This window comes from Populus nigra, chromosome 1 (assembly GCF_951802175.1).
Source record: "Populus nigra chromosome 1, ddPopNigr1.1, whole genome shotgun sequence".
In the NCBI taxonomy this organism is placed as follows: domain Eukaryota; kingdom Viridiplantae; phylum Streptophyta; class Magnoliopsida; order Malpighiales; family Salicaceae; genus Populus; species Populus nigra.
In genome coordinates, this window is record NC_084852.1 from 3,348,711 (window position 1) to 3,368,219 (window position 19,509).

At 36.2% G+C, this 19,509-nt stretch overlaps 1 pseudogene; it reads right to left on the reverse strand.

The window, feature by feature from the left end:
* Positions 1-3,429: 3,429 nt before the first annotated feature.
* LOC133674722 (uncharacterized) lies at positions 3,430-19,509 on the reverse strand (annotated as a pseudogene).

Below are 19,509 nucleotides of genomic sequence, written 5' to 3' on the forward strand. Positions count from 1 at the left end.
ATGATGAAATTGAAAAAACCACATGATTTCATAAAAGTATTCTAAATTAAAAAAAAAATGTAATAAAAAGAATATGGATGAAATCATAAGTAGAACAAACTTTAGGGACTGATTTGATTTTTGAATTCCGACACAAAATTGAGTAGGAGAGAGGAGAAAAGAAAAAAAATGCCACATGTGCCACACCAGCCGTTATAGTGCTATACGCACCGCTGATTGGTGGAGGGGACATCGAGATCCTTCGAAAGCCGCCCTGGAATAACGGTTTTGGCTATCGAATGGTACTGCACACGCTGTTCATAGGTGGCAAACACTGTTAACCCAATTCTATTTTTCTTTTTAATTTAATTTTTTTATTTACCAAATTATATTCTTGCCTTCAATGATACCAAATAACTATCAAATGACCATATTTAAATGACAAAAAGTCAAAGACAATTGTTTTAAATTTTCATAGACAATTAAGTAACTTACTTGTTGAAAAATCAAGTCAAAGACTACAAGCCTTTGGATCCAAGTGATTTTTTTTTTGTCTTCCAAAGGTAATTAAATAGTCACATTATGCAAAGAAAATGTAAAAATATCATCTAGCCCCCCTTTTAGTAATAACCAATGTGTTTTATGAAAAAGATCATCATACCCCTAGACTTAAGGCATGTTACTTTGTCCACTAAAATCAGTCTTTTATTATGCGAATTCATGATGAAAGACTGATTTTTTTTAATATAGAGTAAAATATAAGGAAAAAACTCATTGTTTTTTTTTTTTTTGTAAAATTGAGTAATTGAATTCTAGCTTAATTGAAACACGGAACTTATTTACTGGACTGAGAGCATTTGTCGATGAAGCCATTAAGTTGCTAGCTACTTGTTAGGCTTTTACAAAGCTGTGACTGAGTGGGCCATTTTATGTGAATATCTATAATGGTGTAATTTTGAACTTAAAGAGCCTAATTTCAATGAAAGTCCAATTTATTGTGTCAAAGAAATTGTTGAAAAAAAAAAAGTTCAAAGCATTAAGGACTAGAGTTAACATGCTACTGTAGTTAGCAAGTATAGGTCCGAATTCTTTGTTCTCCAAATTTTAAAAGGAGCTTCAATTCATTTAATAACATATATATATATATATATACATGGTTCAATTGTTGGATCATTAGTGTTTATTAATAAGAAGCATATGCTGTATAGGAAATTGCCACTTTTATGGGTAAGAATAAGAAGCATACGTACTATAAGCTAAATTTAAGTTATATTGGGTATTACTTTTATAATTTGATTTAAGTTATTTTTCAATTTATGGGTATTACTTTTTCTATTTGATTAAAAAAATTCCCTTTATTTTCCAACTCAATTTTCTCAGTTTGGAATAGGCCAACAGTTGACAACATACTTGTGTAAAAATTAATTAGGACTAATCTTGTTTGCTGAGTTTATTTTTATTTTGTCATTTGCAGCCCAAATTTGCTAATGGGATTGTCGCCATTTAATCAGCTCATGTGAGTGTTTCTTTTTTGAACTTTTTATTCTATGTTGTGATAATCAAATGGTTTTTTAAAAAATCACAAATCAAATTAAAATATTAGACCGTGTTTAATTAGTATTTTAAGTTAGAATAAACAAATACATAAGAGACAAAAATATAAGCGTATTTTTATTTGGAATAATTGTTTTTGATGAATTTTTATATTCTTAAAACAAAAAATATATGAAAACATGTATTCTTCATTTTCACAATCTTTATCTTTTATATTCTAAAATAATACTAAACACTACTTTAATCATCAAGTTTAACAATCTCCCCCTCTACACAGGGAATGAGGCTTGAACCTATACTATTGGAGTATTGGAGGGAGGAGAAATACATTCCTCATTTTTTCTATCAAATAATTTTACAGGATGAAATTCAGATAAATATCTTTTAGATATAAGTCAAATAAATCTAATTTTAAAATTAATTTGGAGTAATGAATATTGGTTGAGGTTATTTTAGTTTTGGTATTTGTGGCCCAAATTACCTAATGAACCATTTTATAAGCGCATTTAATATGTAGGGGTGTGGGTGCTTGTTTTTACTCAACTTTTATCATATTTTATGATGTAATAATCAAATGCTTTAAAAATAAATTAGAAATCAAATGAAAAAAAATGGTTATGTAGGTTATATTTGGTTAGTATTCAAGGGACGAGAGATACAAATATATTTGATTAAAAAAATATAAATATAAATAAAAAAATAAAAAATAAATATATCTTTGTGATAATTCAGGAATAAAAACATCTTTTTTATATTCAGAATCTTTGATTTTCGTATAAACGAAGAGGCATTTCTATCAAGATTAATAAATCTTAATGAAATTACAATATAAAAAAGGACATTATTTGGACTTACTCGTGAAAATCTCTCCTTTCTATCTTAACCGAACCTCATTAAACAACTATATATGCTCAAGAAAATGCAACTGTCTTTGATTTAAGCCCAAATTTTGATTGTATATGGTTCAGTTTTGCAAATTAACCAGTAAAACTGTAACTCTGTTAAAGATGACAGCAGCGGTAGCTCCTTCTCCTCGATAGTTCCTTCATCAGCCTCACCCAATTCAAATACCTCTCCTCATTAATATTACATGTTAACTATTTTTTTTTAAAAAATGTGTTTTATGGTGAATGAAAAACTGTGTTGCTCAAGAATCAGAATTAAAATAGAGTTATCTTTAAAAAAAAAAATACAAAATTGAGTCTATTAAATAAAAAAATATATTTTTAACATTAAAAACTCTTTGCTTTTTAAAAGTCTATTAATTTTATTTTTATTCTACTAATCTTTCTTCCTTCTCAACAATGTTTTGAGATAGTTACATTTATAAATTAAATTTTTTGTTTATTTTCATTTTTATTATTAAAAATATTAAATTGAATATACGCTGAAAAAAAAAATTACAATCTCAAAGGCAAACACTAATTCTTTTCAAAGCTAGAGGATTTATCCTTTTACTTATATATTGGAATTTCATATTCTGTCAATAAATTTGTAAATTGATTTTATATATATATATATACTCATTCACATGTATTTATATATATTCATGTAGAAACCATATTATTGTACGATACGCACAATAACAAGTTAACCACATAAAGACTCCGTAATAAAAATAGAACATCAAAATAAACATTAAACAATAAGCACACAAATGAGTAAACATTATGCCTTTCGTTTTTGAAGGTTCGGACACTCGAAAAGAAACACAAATGGGCAAACAAACAAAAGCCCTTTTTTTGGAGGTTCGCACAATAAATTACTAAACACATGAAATAAGACAAATTGTTGTAGCTAATGAAACAGCTGGAATTACTTCCCACCAATGTCGAGTTGATCATCACATAGGTAACCAACCAACCAACCTAATGCAAACATCAAGAACAAAGATCATCCAGGCATATCTTATTTGTTGATTTAATCCAACCATTTAAACAAGGATAGAAGATAAATAGTTGCAGCCATTTTACCTGCAAGAATGAATTACTAGCATGTTTTTTAAGTTCCAATGCCAAACTAATCATCTGACTCCATCCTCTTCCTCTTTTCCCTCTTCCCACCCATTTATTCGGGTCCACCTTCTAGCAGTGCTGGTTGGCACGGAGCAACCAGTGCTGGAACCCTCAGCTACTTGAGATACCTGCAAAACCAATTCAAGCATGGCATACACATTCTAACTTGTAAGTCTTATTAGTGAGGGAAACAAGAAATAAAAACACTGAAAGAGAGGCAAGAAATCATGTCAAATATACAGCACCTCTGATTGAGCACTCATTGAACCATTTGATGTAGTACCAAATATTGTGGTTAGCTTTGGACATCCATGCACCTGTAACGTCTCCAAATGAGGGAACAAGAAATCATAACATCCGAGACTAAAGCAGGAAATACTTGGTAATTGTACAAGCAATAACTCGTGCAGATCAGGGAGCACCATCTCCTTCTCAAGATTGGCAGGTGAAGCATGATCATCCTGCCCAAATACTCCCAATAATTGAGAGGATTCCCTTACTTTAAGTTCTTGGAGCTTTTTGAGACCTGAAGCCATGGCTATCGGGAAGAGACTCTTCAACTTGTTGCATCTTGTGATCTCAAGTCGACACAAATTAGGGAAGCATGAAGATTGAAGATCACTTCCTGACAATATCTGATCCTTTTCATCATCATTATCCTTAGCAATGATTTGCTCCAATTCCTCACAGTCTGATATCTCTAGAATTTTCAGTTGAATTAGACTAGCAATCATGCTGTTTGTGAATACATGTGTTAGTCTCTTACACTCGTTCACCTCCAAAGTAGTCAAATTGCATGGCACGAGACCCTTCCAAATACACCTCAAGTCAGGCACAAGCACGTAGGACAACTTCAATGTTTCCAAACTTGTAAACCCCTGCATCAAAAGAAAATAAGGGTACCAATTTGTTAGATATAATTCCTAGTAATTTTTGTGCACTTTGAAACTATTATATAATTTTGTTAAATAGATGAACCAATTATCCCCAATACCGAAATACTTATCAACAAGAAGATATAGATAGACAAGGCAACGGGTCATGGGAAAATAAAATCATATTTTTTCATATTTATGATAATCTGAATACAAACTATTATTTTATATTAGTTAAATTAAAAGCAATCATGAAAAATTATACTTTAACTCAAAAAAATTAATTTTTTATATTCGATTTATAATTAAAAAAAACAATTATGACATTTTCCAAAAATAAAAATATAAAAGAAAATAATTTGAATTTTACATATTAGTAAAATGTTTTAATAAAAATGCTTGATTATTGATCATTTAAATTATTTTTTTCATAAAAAAAGTGAAACAAAATTGTAAAAAAAATGAAAAAAATATTAAAAAAACATGTTTTTTGAATTCAATACAAATTTGGTGCTTTTGAATTTCTTGGAATGAGAAAATATTGTATTTAAGAAGAAAGTTTCAATTTTTACTTTTTAACTCTAATTGTTTAGAAAAAAAAAACAAATACGAAGCTTTATCGTCCTGTCCAAATACTTTCCATTAATTGGCGGAAGAGCCTCAATTTCACTCCTTTCAAATTCAGTGGATGGCTAAAGGATTTGCTACCATTTATCCATTACTTTAGTTTTAGAAATCTGAAGGAAGAAATAAGAAATTACATTACAGTGGATGGTTAAAGAACTTATCAAGTACTTTAGTTTTCGAAATTTGGAGGAAGATAGAACAAATTGTCACAATGTATTGAAGTTGACAATTTAAATTAGAAAAGAAAAAAAAATGGAGAAATATAAAGGACGTACTCGAAGCTGTGCCGACAAATTATCCAGAGATGCTTAGACATTGCAAAGAAGCCAATTGGGCAGCAAAATCCTTTGGACCAAAAAAGCTGCACTTCGAAAGATACAATTTTCTTAGCTGAGGGAAGTCGACGATGCCATCTTTAATTTTAGACTTGACGATGATGTCATCTCCTTCTCCACTGTAAAATACTTGCTTTAAATTGTCAGCAAAATCAATCTCCATCTCTTCCAGGTTCTGAAGACTTGGAGACACGGAGACAGGGAAGACATGTTCCAGATAACGACAGCCTCTTATAGAGAGAGTTTTTAATTTTGGAAAGCCAAGAGACTCTGGAATTATTTCCCTTTCGTCATCCTTTTTTCTGATAAGACGCTTCAATCCACCGCAATGTTCTATCTGTAGTGTTTCCAGATGAATAAGACTCTGAGCCAGGGACGGTGTGAAGAGAAATGTCAGTTTGTCAAGATACCACAACTCCAGATGAATAAGACTTTGGAGGCTGACATGTCTAGTGGGCCCTTCCATATCCATTTGAGCTCAGATGACAGGGACAGCACTAACTCCGTTAAAGATGACAGCAACGGCAGCTCGTTCTCCTCGTTAATTCCTTCATCCAATTCAAATACCACTTCCAATGATTTGCAGTAACGAATATCCACACTTATTACATTTTTCAAAGCTGTAACTTTGTTAAAGATAACAGCAGCCGCAGCTCCTTCTCCTCGGTAATTCCTTCATCGAATTCAAATACCTCTTCCAATGATTTGCAGTGATAAGTTTTCACACTCCTTAGATTTTTCAAAGCTTGCCGCCATTTTGCTGGAAACAGAGTGCGAATATCCCCACAACCATCCACTTCCACATGTTCTAATCTTTGAAAGACGTCCTTTTGCGACCCATGGCCATGGGAGGTCATCTGATCAGAGGACAATACTATATTTTCTAAACCCTCAATGTTTCTAAAATCAATTAGAGACACAGTAGGAAACAAATGCTCTACTGTCTTTGCATTTAAGGATGTGGCGCTTATATCACCCAAATATAATCTTGTCGAGGTTGGGTATTCTTTATCGAGTCCTGAATACCAATCCCCTAACACTATATCATATTTGAGCAACCTGGGAAAAACAAAATCTCAGGGAATGCATTCAACCTTCGGTATCCTCGATGATAATACAGCTAAATGAGACAGCGAACCTAGTTCTGTTAGGCTTGCATTGATTCCTTCTGCGCTGTCACGTCCAACAACATCCCATCCCTTGAAGCTCCGATCCCCGATCAACAGTTCTTCTAACTTCTTCAACCTTCCTATCAAATTCACAGGAATCCTTCTTAGATTTTCACAACCTGTCAAATCCAACAACCTTAACTCCTTGAGCTCCCCAATTTCATCAGGTAATTCTTCAATGGAGCACCACCTGAAAACAAGAATCTTAAGTCTTTGCAGCTTTCTCAACCAAATGAGGTCCTTGCATTTACACTCCATCAACAGCAACGATTGAAGGTTCGTTGAGAATTGAAGTGATTGCAATGACAAACACCCTCCCTTTAGAGACAAAACTTCAATTGCTTTCATCCCTTCAAAAAACCTCTCTGGAACATAGAAACCACGATCCAGTCCTAACAATAGAACTTTGAGCTGTGGACACACCAATCCTTCAGGAAGTTCTGCTAGTTCATTCTCCATTAACGAGATTGTTGTACAGCCTTCAAAGCTTTTATTGCTCGTTGGCCACTCCTTCAACCCAAAGCCAGCCTTCACCATGAATCCGTATTTTTCTGATGATGCTATCTGAATGGCAACATCACGAACCAAGTCATGCATTTTCACATATTCTTCACTTTTATCTTATTTTATGATGTAATAATCAAATGCTTTTAAAAAAATTAGAAATCAAATGAAAAAAATGGTTTTGTTGGTTATATTTGGTTAGGGTTCAAGGGACGAGAGATACAAATATATTTTATTAAAAAAATAAAAATAAAAATAAAAATAAAAATAAAAATATCTTTGTGAAATTTTAGTTAAATTATATTTGATTAAAAAAATAAATATACAAATTAATTTAAGTTGTTTTTTGACTTTTTACTCAAGAAAAAATTATATCATAAGTTAAAATTTAAATTTTTTTTTATTAAAATAAAGTTTTAACTCAATTTTATAACAAATCTTGATTTAAGTCAAAATTTAAATTATCTTTGGTACGAGTTTTTACTAGAATTGACTTTTGATTTAAATCAAAGCTTATTACAAAGTCAAGTAAAATTTTTGATTTAAGAAAAACGTTTAAATTTTTAACTATAACTTATATTACATTCTTTCTTAAAAAAAAGTTACATTTTTATCAAACAATGTTTCTAAATTAAAGGCCATTTTAACTCTTTTTTGTCACAAGTACTTATCTATGAAAAAATAACTTTTGAAATATATTTGAAAGTCAAAACTCATAATTGAAAAAATATGCCAAACATATTCTTATTTCTTGCAAATATATACTTATGAATTTGTTTAATTAAAAAACAACTTAAATTAATTTGTAAATGTCATACCAAATAGAACCTTAGTTTATGAATTTCAACAACTAAATATCTCATAGTATTTGAACCATAGTTATTAAATCTGGCCCGAGAGTTGACCCGGCCAAGGGACCGGGTCCCGAGTTTTATGGGTCAACTTGGGTCAACCCGGAAAAATTAAAAAAAAATTAAAATTTTAATATTTCATATGAAAAAAATCCATGTAAATATAGGTTATACATATTGTAAATAATGAAGTTTAAAAGAATATTTAAAAAAAGAATTATCCCACATTGAAAAGATACTATATTATCCTTTTAAGTTGAAGTATTTAAACCCAAAGGTTTTTTTATCCTATATTGAAAAAACATGATTTTTTTCTTGAAAACATAGAGTATATATACTAATGGGTTTCAAATCCCACATTGAAAGAACATAACTTTTTTCATGGGAACATAGAGTATATATATGAAAGGGCTTCAAATACCATATTGAAAATATACTATGTTATCCTTTTAAGTTGAAGTATTTAAACCAAAAGGATTTTTTATCCCACATTGAAAAAACATGATTTTTTTCTTAGGAACATAGAGTATATATACTAATGGGTTTCAAATCCCACATTGAAAAAACATAACTTTTTTCATGGGAACATAGAGTATATATGTAACAGTCCGACTGTACGACTCAATCAATGTTAAAAGATCACAGCATATCCTTTTTATTTGAGCGTGAAATTTTTTTCTTTCAAAAATTTGGCAGAGTTTCTTTTGCATTTAGGACATCCCAAGTTATTGACTACTATCAATTTACTCAATCAACCCATCATCACAAGGTCCCATAATTCCGGACCTTATATCAAACCTCATAATTCCACACAATATATATATATATATCCTATGAATAAGATCAATATGAACAGAGTCCAAACATCATATCATAAAATTTAAGAGAAAAGGAATACCAACATGCAAAGAAAGTATTTACAACATAATAACTGTTCCTAAATATTTCAAAAGAGTTAATTACAAGATAACTAAAATACTAAATGCTAAGCAGAAATTTTATAAATACATCAAGGTTTACACAAAAATATACTACATCAACACGTTAATTCCCTTTTGTTTAAGTTAAATATTTACATAAGCTTCACAAAGTAGAGTCCTAAACTAATGATCTTCTTGGATGTTTGATGGACCTGTTACATAAATAAATATACCATTATGTTGATAAAGAATATATGTATGATCATGTAATAAATACGAATGAAGTATTAACTTTTTATCAAACCATAAGAATTCTAACAGAGAACTTATATTTTGCTTGCAAATCTTTAAAACTCAATTAACACTCATTTGTATATTCTTAATTGAATAGTCTTTTTTACTTGCATGAACTGGGTGACCTTGCAAGGTCTAATCCTATAATCCATTTTCCGGCATTCCTATCATGGATGCCATTAGCCTAAGCTAATTGCGTAAATCATCTTCCGGCAATCCTATCGTGGATGCCATTAGCCGAAGCTAATCTTGTAATTCATATCCCGACAATCCTATCACGGATGTCATTAGCCGAAATTAATCTTGTATATCATCTCCCGACAATCCTATCGCAGATGCCATTAGCCGAAGCTAATCTTGTATTTATGCTAGATTTTATTTACATTGAACACGACACTTATTGTAATTGCATTCACCAGACGAATTTTAAATTATATAAGTGCAAATAGGAGGAAAATCACGCACCTGCTTCGCCTGTCTCACGACCTCCCCTAACAGAAGATCCAATCTTGGTTGCTCCTCCTGAATCACAAGGAAGTTTTTTGGTTATGATTCCTTCAAGCCGATATTATAGAGAATTCATATTCATCCATTACTCATATGTTACTTTCTATGCATGTTCATTTCCTCATAATAACATACATACATATATCATATATATTATCAGAGTTAGTGTCTCAATGTGTAAGCGTTTGTATGACTCAATTCTTTAATATTCTTATTTATAGTATTCACGTGAAAGTCTATTGTTACTGTCCAATTTTTCAACTATTACTGTCTGACTTTGAACCGTTACTGTCTGACTTTGAACTGTTACTGTCCAATTTCCAACTGTTACTGTCTGACTTTGAATCGTTACTATCGCGGGGTGCGCGGCGTCGCGGTGAAATATTCCACTTTTAAAAATCTAAGATGTGTGTGGTATCTATTTGGCAAGTGTGGGGAGACAAAAAATATTGTCTTTTGTTGGTAGAAAATGGAATGGGAGTCGCCACCTAGTATTTTGGTTACTAGGAACCCTAACTGGTCTCAGAGATTGGGTACGGGGACTGGTTGCGTAAAGGGAAGGTATTAGCACCCCAAATACGCCCTACCTAAGGTAAGCTGCATTGTTTATTTGTCTGATAAAATTTAAGGTCTCGTTGTGTTTCCTAGTTGTTGGTCCGTCTATGGTTCAAGAAAAGTCCTCCTCAATAAGGAGATCCTTATCTTATCAGGTAAAGCCTAACCGTTCTAACGTCTATGCAAAAAAAACATATTTAAACAGGAATACGTTTTACGTATAAATTCGTAATCCCATATACTAAAAGAAGACAAAAAAGATTTTTTTAGAATTTTTGAAATATTGGCCTAGTTCTCATGGCTTAAATAAACCGGTTATAAAAGCCAAAATGCATGTTAATACATATATTATTTTTTGAATCTTTCTTTGTTGTATGAAAATATGATGTTATAATATTTATATATATATATATTGGAGAGACTAGGCCGTATGCATGAAAACAAAACATTTTAAAATTATTTTATTTTTTATGTCTTGACGAAAATCGGGTATTTTAATACCGGATTTGTATCTTTACAGTATAAAAATACAACCAAATATTAATCCACTTTGATAAAAATATTCAGAAAAATCAACAATATTCTTAAAGATATTTAAAAAAATTTTGAAGGCAAAAGACATTTTTTATTTTGAAAATGTTTGATGTTTTGATGAAAACCGGGTATTTTAATACCGGATTTGTATCTTTACAGTATAAAAATACCAACCGATATTAATAAAAAATAATAATAAAATTACGGAAAATCACATATTTTTTTGAAATAAGTTTTTCAGAATTTTCTTAAAATTTTTTTCATATATATATATATATATATATATAAATAAAACAAAAAAACAAAAAAATATATATAATATATAATATTAAATGGGCTGGGCTGGTCCGACCCACCCAATTGGGCTGGACCAGACTCAGCCCTAAAGGTGTTGGGCCGATCTCGGCCCAAAATGGATTGGGCCGATTTCGGCCCAAGTACTATTATTCTCTTCTGGGCCAGACCCGGCCCAGAATACAGGACTGGGCCAGGATCCGCCTGGCCCAGACCAAAACGGGCGGGGGGGGGGGAATTATTTCCCCCCGCCACCCCTGCATGCAGAACGTTATACGTTCTGCATGCAGAGAAGAAAAAAAGAAATTAAACGCCGGAAAAAGGGGAGGCCGAAGGGTTACCTGGCGCGGAGGCGGTGGCTTGCTGCGTTTCTGGCGGGGCTGTGGCGGAGGCTGGTGGCGGCGTCTTGGCTCACGGACGGCGGCTCCAAGCGGCAGTGGCAGTGCTCTGTTTTACAGTGTTTCCGGTGACCCTCCGGTTTGGTTTCACTCCAGTTTTCAACTTTTCCTTCCTCTTCCAATGTTTCGGTCTTTTTCTTTCTTCCCTTCACTCTCTTCTCTCGGTCTGTTTTCTTTTTTTTTGTTTTTTTTTGTTTTCTCGCCTCTCTCGGTCCTCTCTCCCGGTCTCCTCCTTCGTCCTCTCCTCTCCTTTTCTTCGGGTATTCCCTCTCTCGGCTCCTCCCTCCTTTCGGGTCACTTTCCCTCTCCTTTCGGGTCTCTCTTTTTTCCTCTTCTTTCCTTCGTTTTCCCCTCTCCCTTTTCTCTTTCGGTCTTCTCCTTTTCCCCCTCTGTTTTTTTCGTTTTTACTCTCCCCACTGTTTCTACGTTTTTGCTCTATATTTATAGGAGCGAAAGGGCGTTGGGCCCTTCATTAGTGCGCCATGGGGAGCGGGTTTCGCGGCGGCTGGTCGGCCACCACCCGCGATAGCCATGCGCCGTTCCCTTGCTTTCGACAGTGTGAACGGCCGGTCGACCAATAGCTTCGGTCGGTGGTCCAGGGCGTGGGGCTTCGGGTCGGTGAGGTGTGTGGTCTAGAGAGAGAGGAAATGTGTTTTTTTATAAAGAAGAAATAACAAAGGAAACCATGTTTTTCTTCCCCCCGTGCTGCATGTCCAGGGGAGGAAGAAAGAGGAACAGTGTCGTTCAAAACGACACCGTTCCGTCTTCTTTTTTTATATATATATATATATACATGAAACGGCGTCGTTTTAGGCAAAACGCGCCGTTTCATTTAAGTCCTGCAAGACGCCAAAACGCGTCAATTTGCAAAGCAGCCCTCAATCATCTTTTGTCCCTTCAATTGCATCCCTGCCGAATTCGAACCTCGTCCCTATATTTGGCCGCCTTTTTCACTTTGGTCCTTGGCCTTTGATTTCTGCAATTGAGCCCTTAATTGATCAATAAACTTCCAATTTCTTCAATTAGGCCCCTGATTCAATTAATTCCAGCCCCCCTACTTGCGCGCCTCTTCAATTTTGGTCCCTGGTCTTGGATTTCTTCAATTAAGTCCCTAATTGGCCCTTAAACTTCAATATTTATGCAATTAAGCCCCTGATTTGACTTAATAAATTCCTAAAAAATATATTTTGGCCCCAGAACTTAAATTTCTTCTAATTAAAGCCCAAATTGACTTAAAAATCAATTTTTCTTGCAATCAAATCCCTTATAAAATCATTTAAAAATCCAATTAAATCCATAAACATCCAAATTTGGGTTTTTCTCCTCAAATATCCAAATTTTCCTTCTCAACAGGGCTCTCTTTCTCCAAGAATATACTGTCAAAAATCCCAACTTTGTATTTTTAACCTTATTGACCAATTTTCCGACCATTTTCTGAGCGCTTCTGCCTCCTGTTATTTTTTCTTAACCTCCTTTGGCTATATATATATTTTTATATATATATATATTTTGTAGGGGACCCAAAAATGGGTTACAACAGATGCCCCCTCTTTATAATGCTTACGGAGCAGGGGTTTTACGCAGTAAGTTTTATAAAGATGAACCCAAAATAGGACTCCTGGAACCGATCTTGTTGAAGCTTGACTGATCTGATACTTGTCTCTTATAGTAGTCTCCACTTGGAATCCCATCCGGCGATTCCATTCCAACAAAAAATGAAATATGAGGTCCCTTCTAGCGACCTCCTTTGCCCAATATCAAAATACGAGATCCCTTCTGGCGATCTCCTTTAATCAACTTGGAATCCCATCTGGCGATTCCCCCTTTTCTCCCCCTTTTTTTTTTTACCAACATGAAAAAACGAGGTCCCATCTGGCGACCTCCAAACAGCGAAACACGAGATCCCTTCTGGCGATCTCCTTTAACTTGGAATCCCATCTGGCGATTCCTTTTATTAACCAACATGAAGAAACGAGGTCCCATCTGGCGACCTCCAAATCGCGAAACGCGAGATCCCTTCTGGCGATCTCCTTTATTCAACTTGGAATCCCATCTGGCGATTCCTTCTTTTGTTCAACATGTAATACGAGGTCCCATCTGGCGACCTCCAAATAGCGAAACATGAGATCCCTTATGGCGATCTCCTTTAAATCAACTTGGAATCCCATCTGGCGATTCCTTTTATTTAACATGTAATACGGGGTCCCATCTGGCGACCTCCGAATAGCGAAACATGAGATCCCTTCTGGCGATCTCTTTTAATCAACTTGGAATCCCATCTGGCGATTCCTTTTATAACCAACATAAAAAAAACGAGGTCCCATCTGGCGACCTCCAAACAGCGAAACACGAGATCCCTTCTGGCGATCTCCTTTAACTTGGAATCCCATCTGGCGATTCCTTTTATTAACCAACATGAAGAAACGAGGTCCCATCTGGCGACCTCCAAATCGCGAAACGCGAGATCCCTTCTGGCGATCTCCTTTATTCAACTTGGAATCCCATCTGGCGATTCCTTCTTTTGTTCAACATGTAATACGAGGTCCCATCTGGCGACCTCCAAATAGCGAAACATGAGATCCCTTATGGCGATCTCCTTTAAATCAACTTGGAATCCCATCTGGCGATTCCTTTTATTTAACATGTAATACGGGGTCCCATCTGGCGACCTCCGAATAGCGAAACATGAGATCCCTTCTGGCGATCTCTTTTAATCAACTTGGAATCCCATCTGGCGATTCCTTTTATAACCAACATAAAAAAAACGAGGTCCCATCTAGCGACCTCCAAACAGCGAAACACGAGATCCCTTCTGGCGATCTCCTTTAACTTGGAATCCCATCTGGCGATTCCTTTTATTAACCAACATGAAGAAACGAGGTCCCATCTGGCGACCTCCAAATAGCGAAACACGAGATCCCTTCTGGCGATCTCCTTTAACTTGGAATCCTATCTGGCGATTCCTTTTACGAACGAAAAAATGGGGTCCCATCTGGCGACCTCCAAATAGCGAAATGTGAGATCCCTTCTGGCGATCTCCTTTATTCAACTTGGAATCCCATCTGGCGATTCCTTTTATTCAAAGCTGGAATACGATGTTGTTCTTCCTGATGGCAGGGTTCAAAACTTTTCATTTTCTCTCTTTTTCTTGTTCTTCTTGTTGTTCCAGAATCCACTACGATTCGAAACCGTAATTCTTTGCTATCACCCACTATGATTCTTTCTTCGTCTCCAATCTTGCTGGAATGTATTAAGAACTCCTCCTGTAATGATCCAGAAAGCATATATGCAATGATTTATGATTAGATGCCATGCATGCATTCGTACCTAGTTTTGAAACATAGGCCCCATCCTCTCCTTCTAGTTCGTGAGACTCCCTCTTGCTTGAGCTTGCTTTTGAAGTCGTATGCTGGATTTATCTCTCGTGTTGTCTCTGACTTTCTTCGAGTAGTCCTTTTCCCAAAATGTATGATTTGTCATTGCCTCTTTGTCATGCTTTTGTCAAATGCTTTAGCTTGGTTTTCAAATCTATAGGCTTCCGTACATTTTAAACAAGTAAAACTTTTCATGCAAAAAATCTCTTATTGCCCCCAGTGTAGGGGTGTGATTTTAGTCTAGGCTTTTGTATAGAGAAGAAATTCGTTAGGCCGATGCTAAACTTTTTAGGTGTGATAACAACAAGATATGCACTGTTGGTATTAATGCAAAAATGATTGTTGTGAGATCAATGCAAAAGAGAAAGAAGTCAATGGCCAAACTTTGCTTTATTGATTTAGGAGCCTACATCAAGCATAATATCTTTTTACAGAGTCAGAATTCACAGGTCGAGCTAGGTCTTCTCCGTCCATTCTAGCCAACTTCAGCGCTCCTCCTGAGAATGCCTTCTTTACTACGTAAGGAACCTCGTAATTCGGTGCCCATTTGCTTTGATCGTCTCCAGGCAGTGACAATATTTTCTTCAATACTAGATCCCCTTCTTGAAACAACCGCGGTCTAACCTTTTTATCATATTCCTTGGCCATTCGTTTCTGGTAAAGTTGGTGATGACATATTGCAGCTACCCTCTTTTCGCTGATCAAGTTCAGTTGCTCATATCTCACTTTGGCCCACTCGGCCTCCTCTAATTCGGAATCTATCAACACTCTTAACGATGGGATCTCCACTTCCAAAGGCATCACTGCCTCCATACCGTACACCAGAGAATATGGGGTAGTTCCTGTCGAGGTCCTGACCGTAATGCGGTATGCATAAAGAGCAAATGACAACATCTCATGCCAATCTCTATATGTGACTACCATTTTCTGAATAATCTTCTTGATGTTCTTGTTGGCGGCTTCTACTGCACCATTCATCTTTGGTCGGTATGGGGAAGAATTCGAATGCTTGATTTTCCATTTAGTACACAACTCTGCTATCATTTTGCCATTGAAATTCTGTGCATTATCTGTCACTATCTTTTCTGGAGGACCATATCGACAAATCAAATCCTTCTCTATAAACCTCTTCACTACGTTCTATGTTACGTGGGCATATGAACTGGCTTCCACCCACTTTGTGAAGTAGTCAATAGCTACAAGGATGAATCTATGACCATTGCTAGCTTTTGGGTTAACAGGACTGATCACGTCGATTCCCCACATTGCAAACGGCCAGGGAGATATCAGATTAAATAGCGGAGCTGGCGGCATATTGACCTTGTCACTGTAAACTTGACATTTATGACATTTCCTGACATAGTCGATACAGTCTTTCTCTAGTGTCATCCAAAAATAACCAGCCCTTTGGATTTTCCTCGCTATCATATGCCCGCTAGCATGGGTTGAGCAAATCCCCTCATGGACCTCCCGTAATGCCTTTCTAGCATCTGCCTCATTCAAACACCTTAGCAGGGTTCCATCAAATGATCTTTTGTACAAAATCTCTCCATCTAAATAGAAGTCTGTAGCCAACCTTCTCAAGGTTTTCTTATCCGTTTTGGAAGCTCCCACCGGATATTCATGATTTTGCACAAGGTTCTTGATATCATAATACCAAGGTTGTCCGTCTATCTCTCCTTCAACTAAGCAACAGTGAGCTGGGTCATTTCTAATGTCAATGTGTACCGGTTGTACCTTGCACTTGAGATCAATGGTAGTCATAGCAGCTAATGTGGCTAAAGCATCCGCAAAATGGTTCCCCTCCCTTCCCAGATGGGTGAATCTAATTTCTTCAAATTCCTTTGCTAACGTGGATAGGTATTCCTGGTACGGCCTCAACTTTTCCTCCTTGGTTTGCCATTCCCCTTTAACCTGACAAATAATCAACATTGAATCTCCATATACATCTAACTTCTTTATCTTCAACTCTAATGCCGCTTCTAAACCGAGGATACAAGCTTCATACTCAGCTGTATTGTTGGTGCACTCGAAATGCAGTTTTACCGAAACTGGATACTGTTCCTTATCAGGAGAGATTATTACCGCACCGGCCCCATTACCATATACATTCACTGCACCGTCAAAAAACATCGTCCACCAATCTGTCTTCTCTTCTTCTTTCTCTACTGACAATATATCTTCATCAGGGAAGCCAAAATCCAAAGGTTCGTAATCTTCAACAGCATTATCGGCCAGATGGTCCGCGATTGCACTTCCTTTTACGGCTTTCCTTGTCATGTATACTATGTCATATTCTGCTAATAGAACTTGCCACCTTGCAATTCGACTTGAGAGAAAGGGCTTGTTATAAATATACCTCAGAGGATCCACTTTTGAAATTAACCAAGTGGTATAGTATAACATATAATGTCGCAACCTCTTTGCCGCCCACACCAATGCACAACAAAGCCTTTCTATCTCCGTGTATCTAGACTCACATTCAGTGAATTTCTTGCTTAAGTAATAAATAGCTCTTTCCTTCCTTCCGGTTTCATCATGCTGTCCTAATACACATCCCATGGCTGCTTCAGTTACTGTGAGATATAATACTAGAGGCTTTCCTGATACTGGAGGAACCAGTAAAGGTGGATTTTGTAAATAATACTTGATTTTATTGAATGCCTCCTCACACTCCTCATTCCAGGTTCCGGGATTCTTTTTCCTTAGTAGTCGAAATATAGGTTCACACGTTGTTGTTAACTGAGCTATAAACCGAGCAATGTAGTTTAACCTTCCCAAGAATCCTCTTACTTCTTTCTCCGTCTTGGGGGATGACATGGCTTGGATGGCCCTCACTTTATCTGGATCCACCTCTATACCTCTATCACTTACCACAAATCCTAATAGCTTGCCCGATTTAACTCCGAATGAACATTTTGCAGGATTAAGCCTTAGTTCATATTTCCTCAACCTCTCAAACAACTTCCTCAAAACTTCAACATGATCTTCTCCCCTTTTAGACTTGGCAATCATGTCGTCTACATACACCTCAATTTCTTTGTGCATCATGTCGTGGAACAAAGTCACCATTGCTCTTTGATAGGTTGCTCCTGCATTCTTCAATCCAAATGGCATGACCTTGTAGCAGAATGTCCCCCAAGGTGTGACAAAAGTTGTTTTCGCCTTATCCTCCGGAGCCATTTTTATCTGGTTGTATCCTGAAAAACCATCCATAAAGGAATATGTAGAACTCCGGGCAGCGTTGTCCACTAAAACATCTATGTGTGGTAGAGGAAAATCATCCTTGGGACTAGCTTTATTCAAATTCCGAAAATCCACGCACACTCTGATCTTCCCCTCTTTCTTAGGTACCATAACAATGTTAGATTCCCATTGTGGGTACCTAACTACTTCTAGAAAGCCAGCATCCCATTGCTTCTCGAGTTCTGTCTTGACCTTCATCCAAACATCCGGGTGGGCCCTCCTCAGCTTCTGCTTGACTGGCTTACAACCTTCCTCCAATGGTATCTTGTGTACTACGATATTTGTATCCAAACCAGGCATATCTTCATAGGACCAAGCAAAGACATCTGAATATTCTTGTAATAGGGCGATCATTTTTATCCTTTGCTCAGAAGTAATTAGGGTACCTATTTTTAACTCCTTCTCGAACTGATCACTGCCTACATTGATGGTTTCAAGTTCCTCTGCAGCAAGTTTCCAAGTCTGTTCCTGTTGTTCTACTAGCCTGGTGAATTCACTAATATTGCTTTCATCCCACTCTTCTTCTTCCATAGTTATCACATGTTCATTCAAGTTTGGCCATTTATTCTTGATGCTGAATGTATGTAATGTTGTAGGAGATCCGCTTTCAGGATTCCTGAAAGCGGGAAGTGTTTGGTGTAAATGCATAACAAAGAAAGCAATTTGCGAAAAGTGCATGATCTCACATTTTATTTAAAGAAAAGGTGGGCTCCATGACAAACATAAAATCTAGCTGACATCACGAGCCTTGATTGTCAACTAGAGGAAATAAAAGCAAACATAAGCAATGACAAAAGCATGTTAAGGCAAACAAAGTTGGTTTACATTTTGAAAACTACTGGAGCTTCTTGGGTCACCCAGTTCTGAAACTTCTCGTCCTGAGCCAACTTGCGCACAAAGGTCTTGGCTGAGACGTCTTCTATGGTGTAGACCGTCAGTTGTGGGAGTGCTTCATCTCCCTTTCTTGCTACTGTCTTCATATCATCTTCTTCTATCTTGTTTGCCCCCAAGGTATTTATACTCATGTTTGACAGCTCTTGATCAAGGCTTTCGGCTTCTTTATCATGTTGCATTATGTATGCAGCTTTTGGGAATGACACGCTAAGGGGAGGGATTTCTAGCTTTTCTTCTTCAGGCTCTCTTCCTTTAATTCTAGCCATCCTTCTTGCCCTTCTTCGACCAGCAGCCCACCGATAATCCTCCTGGTTAGGTTGATACCCTAACCCAAATCTTTGAGCAGCACTTTTTATCCTTGCCTGGTTAACCCCTCCTGGTATCCCGATAATAAGGTTATACTGAAATGGGATCCCGCGGTTCAAGAAGCATAGACTTGCCATCCTTGCTGCTTCTGAGATCCTTGGCCTTCTTAATACTGTGTTCTCCGGTACCCAGTCAGTGTTCACAATCTCAAAGGCGTGGATATTGGTATCCTTGCAACTATCTGCTTCGATAAAAGGCACAGCCACATTCTTTATCAT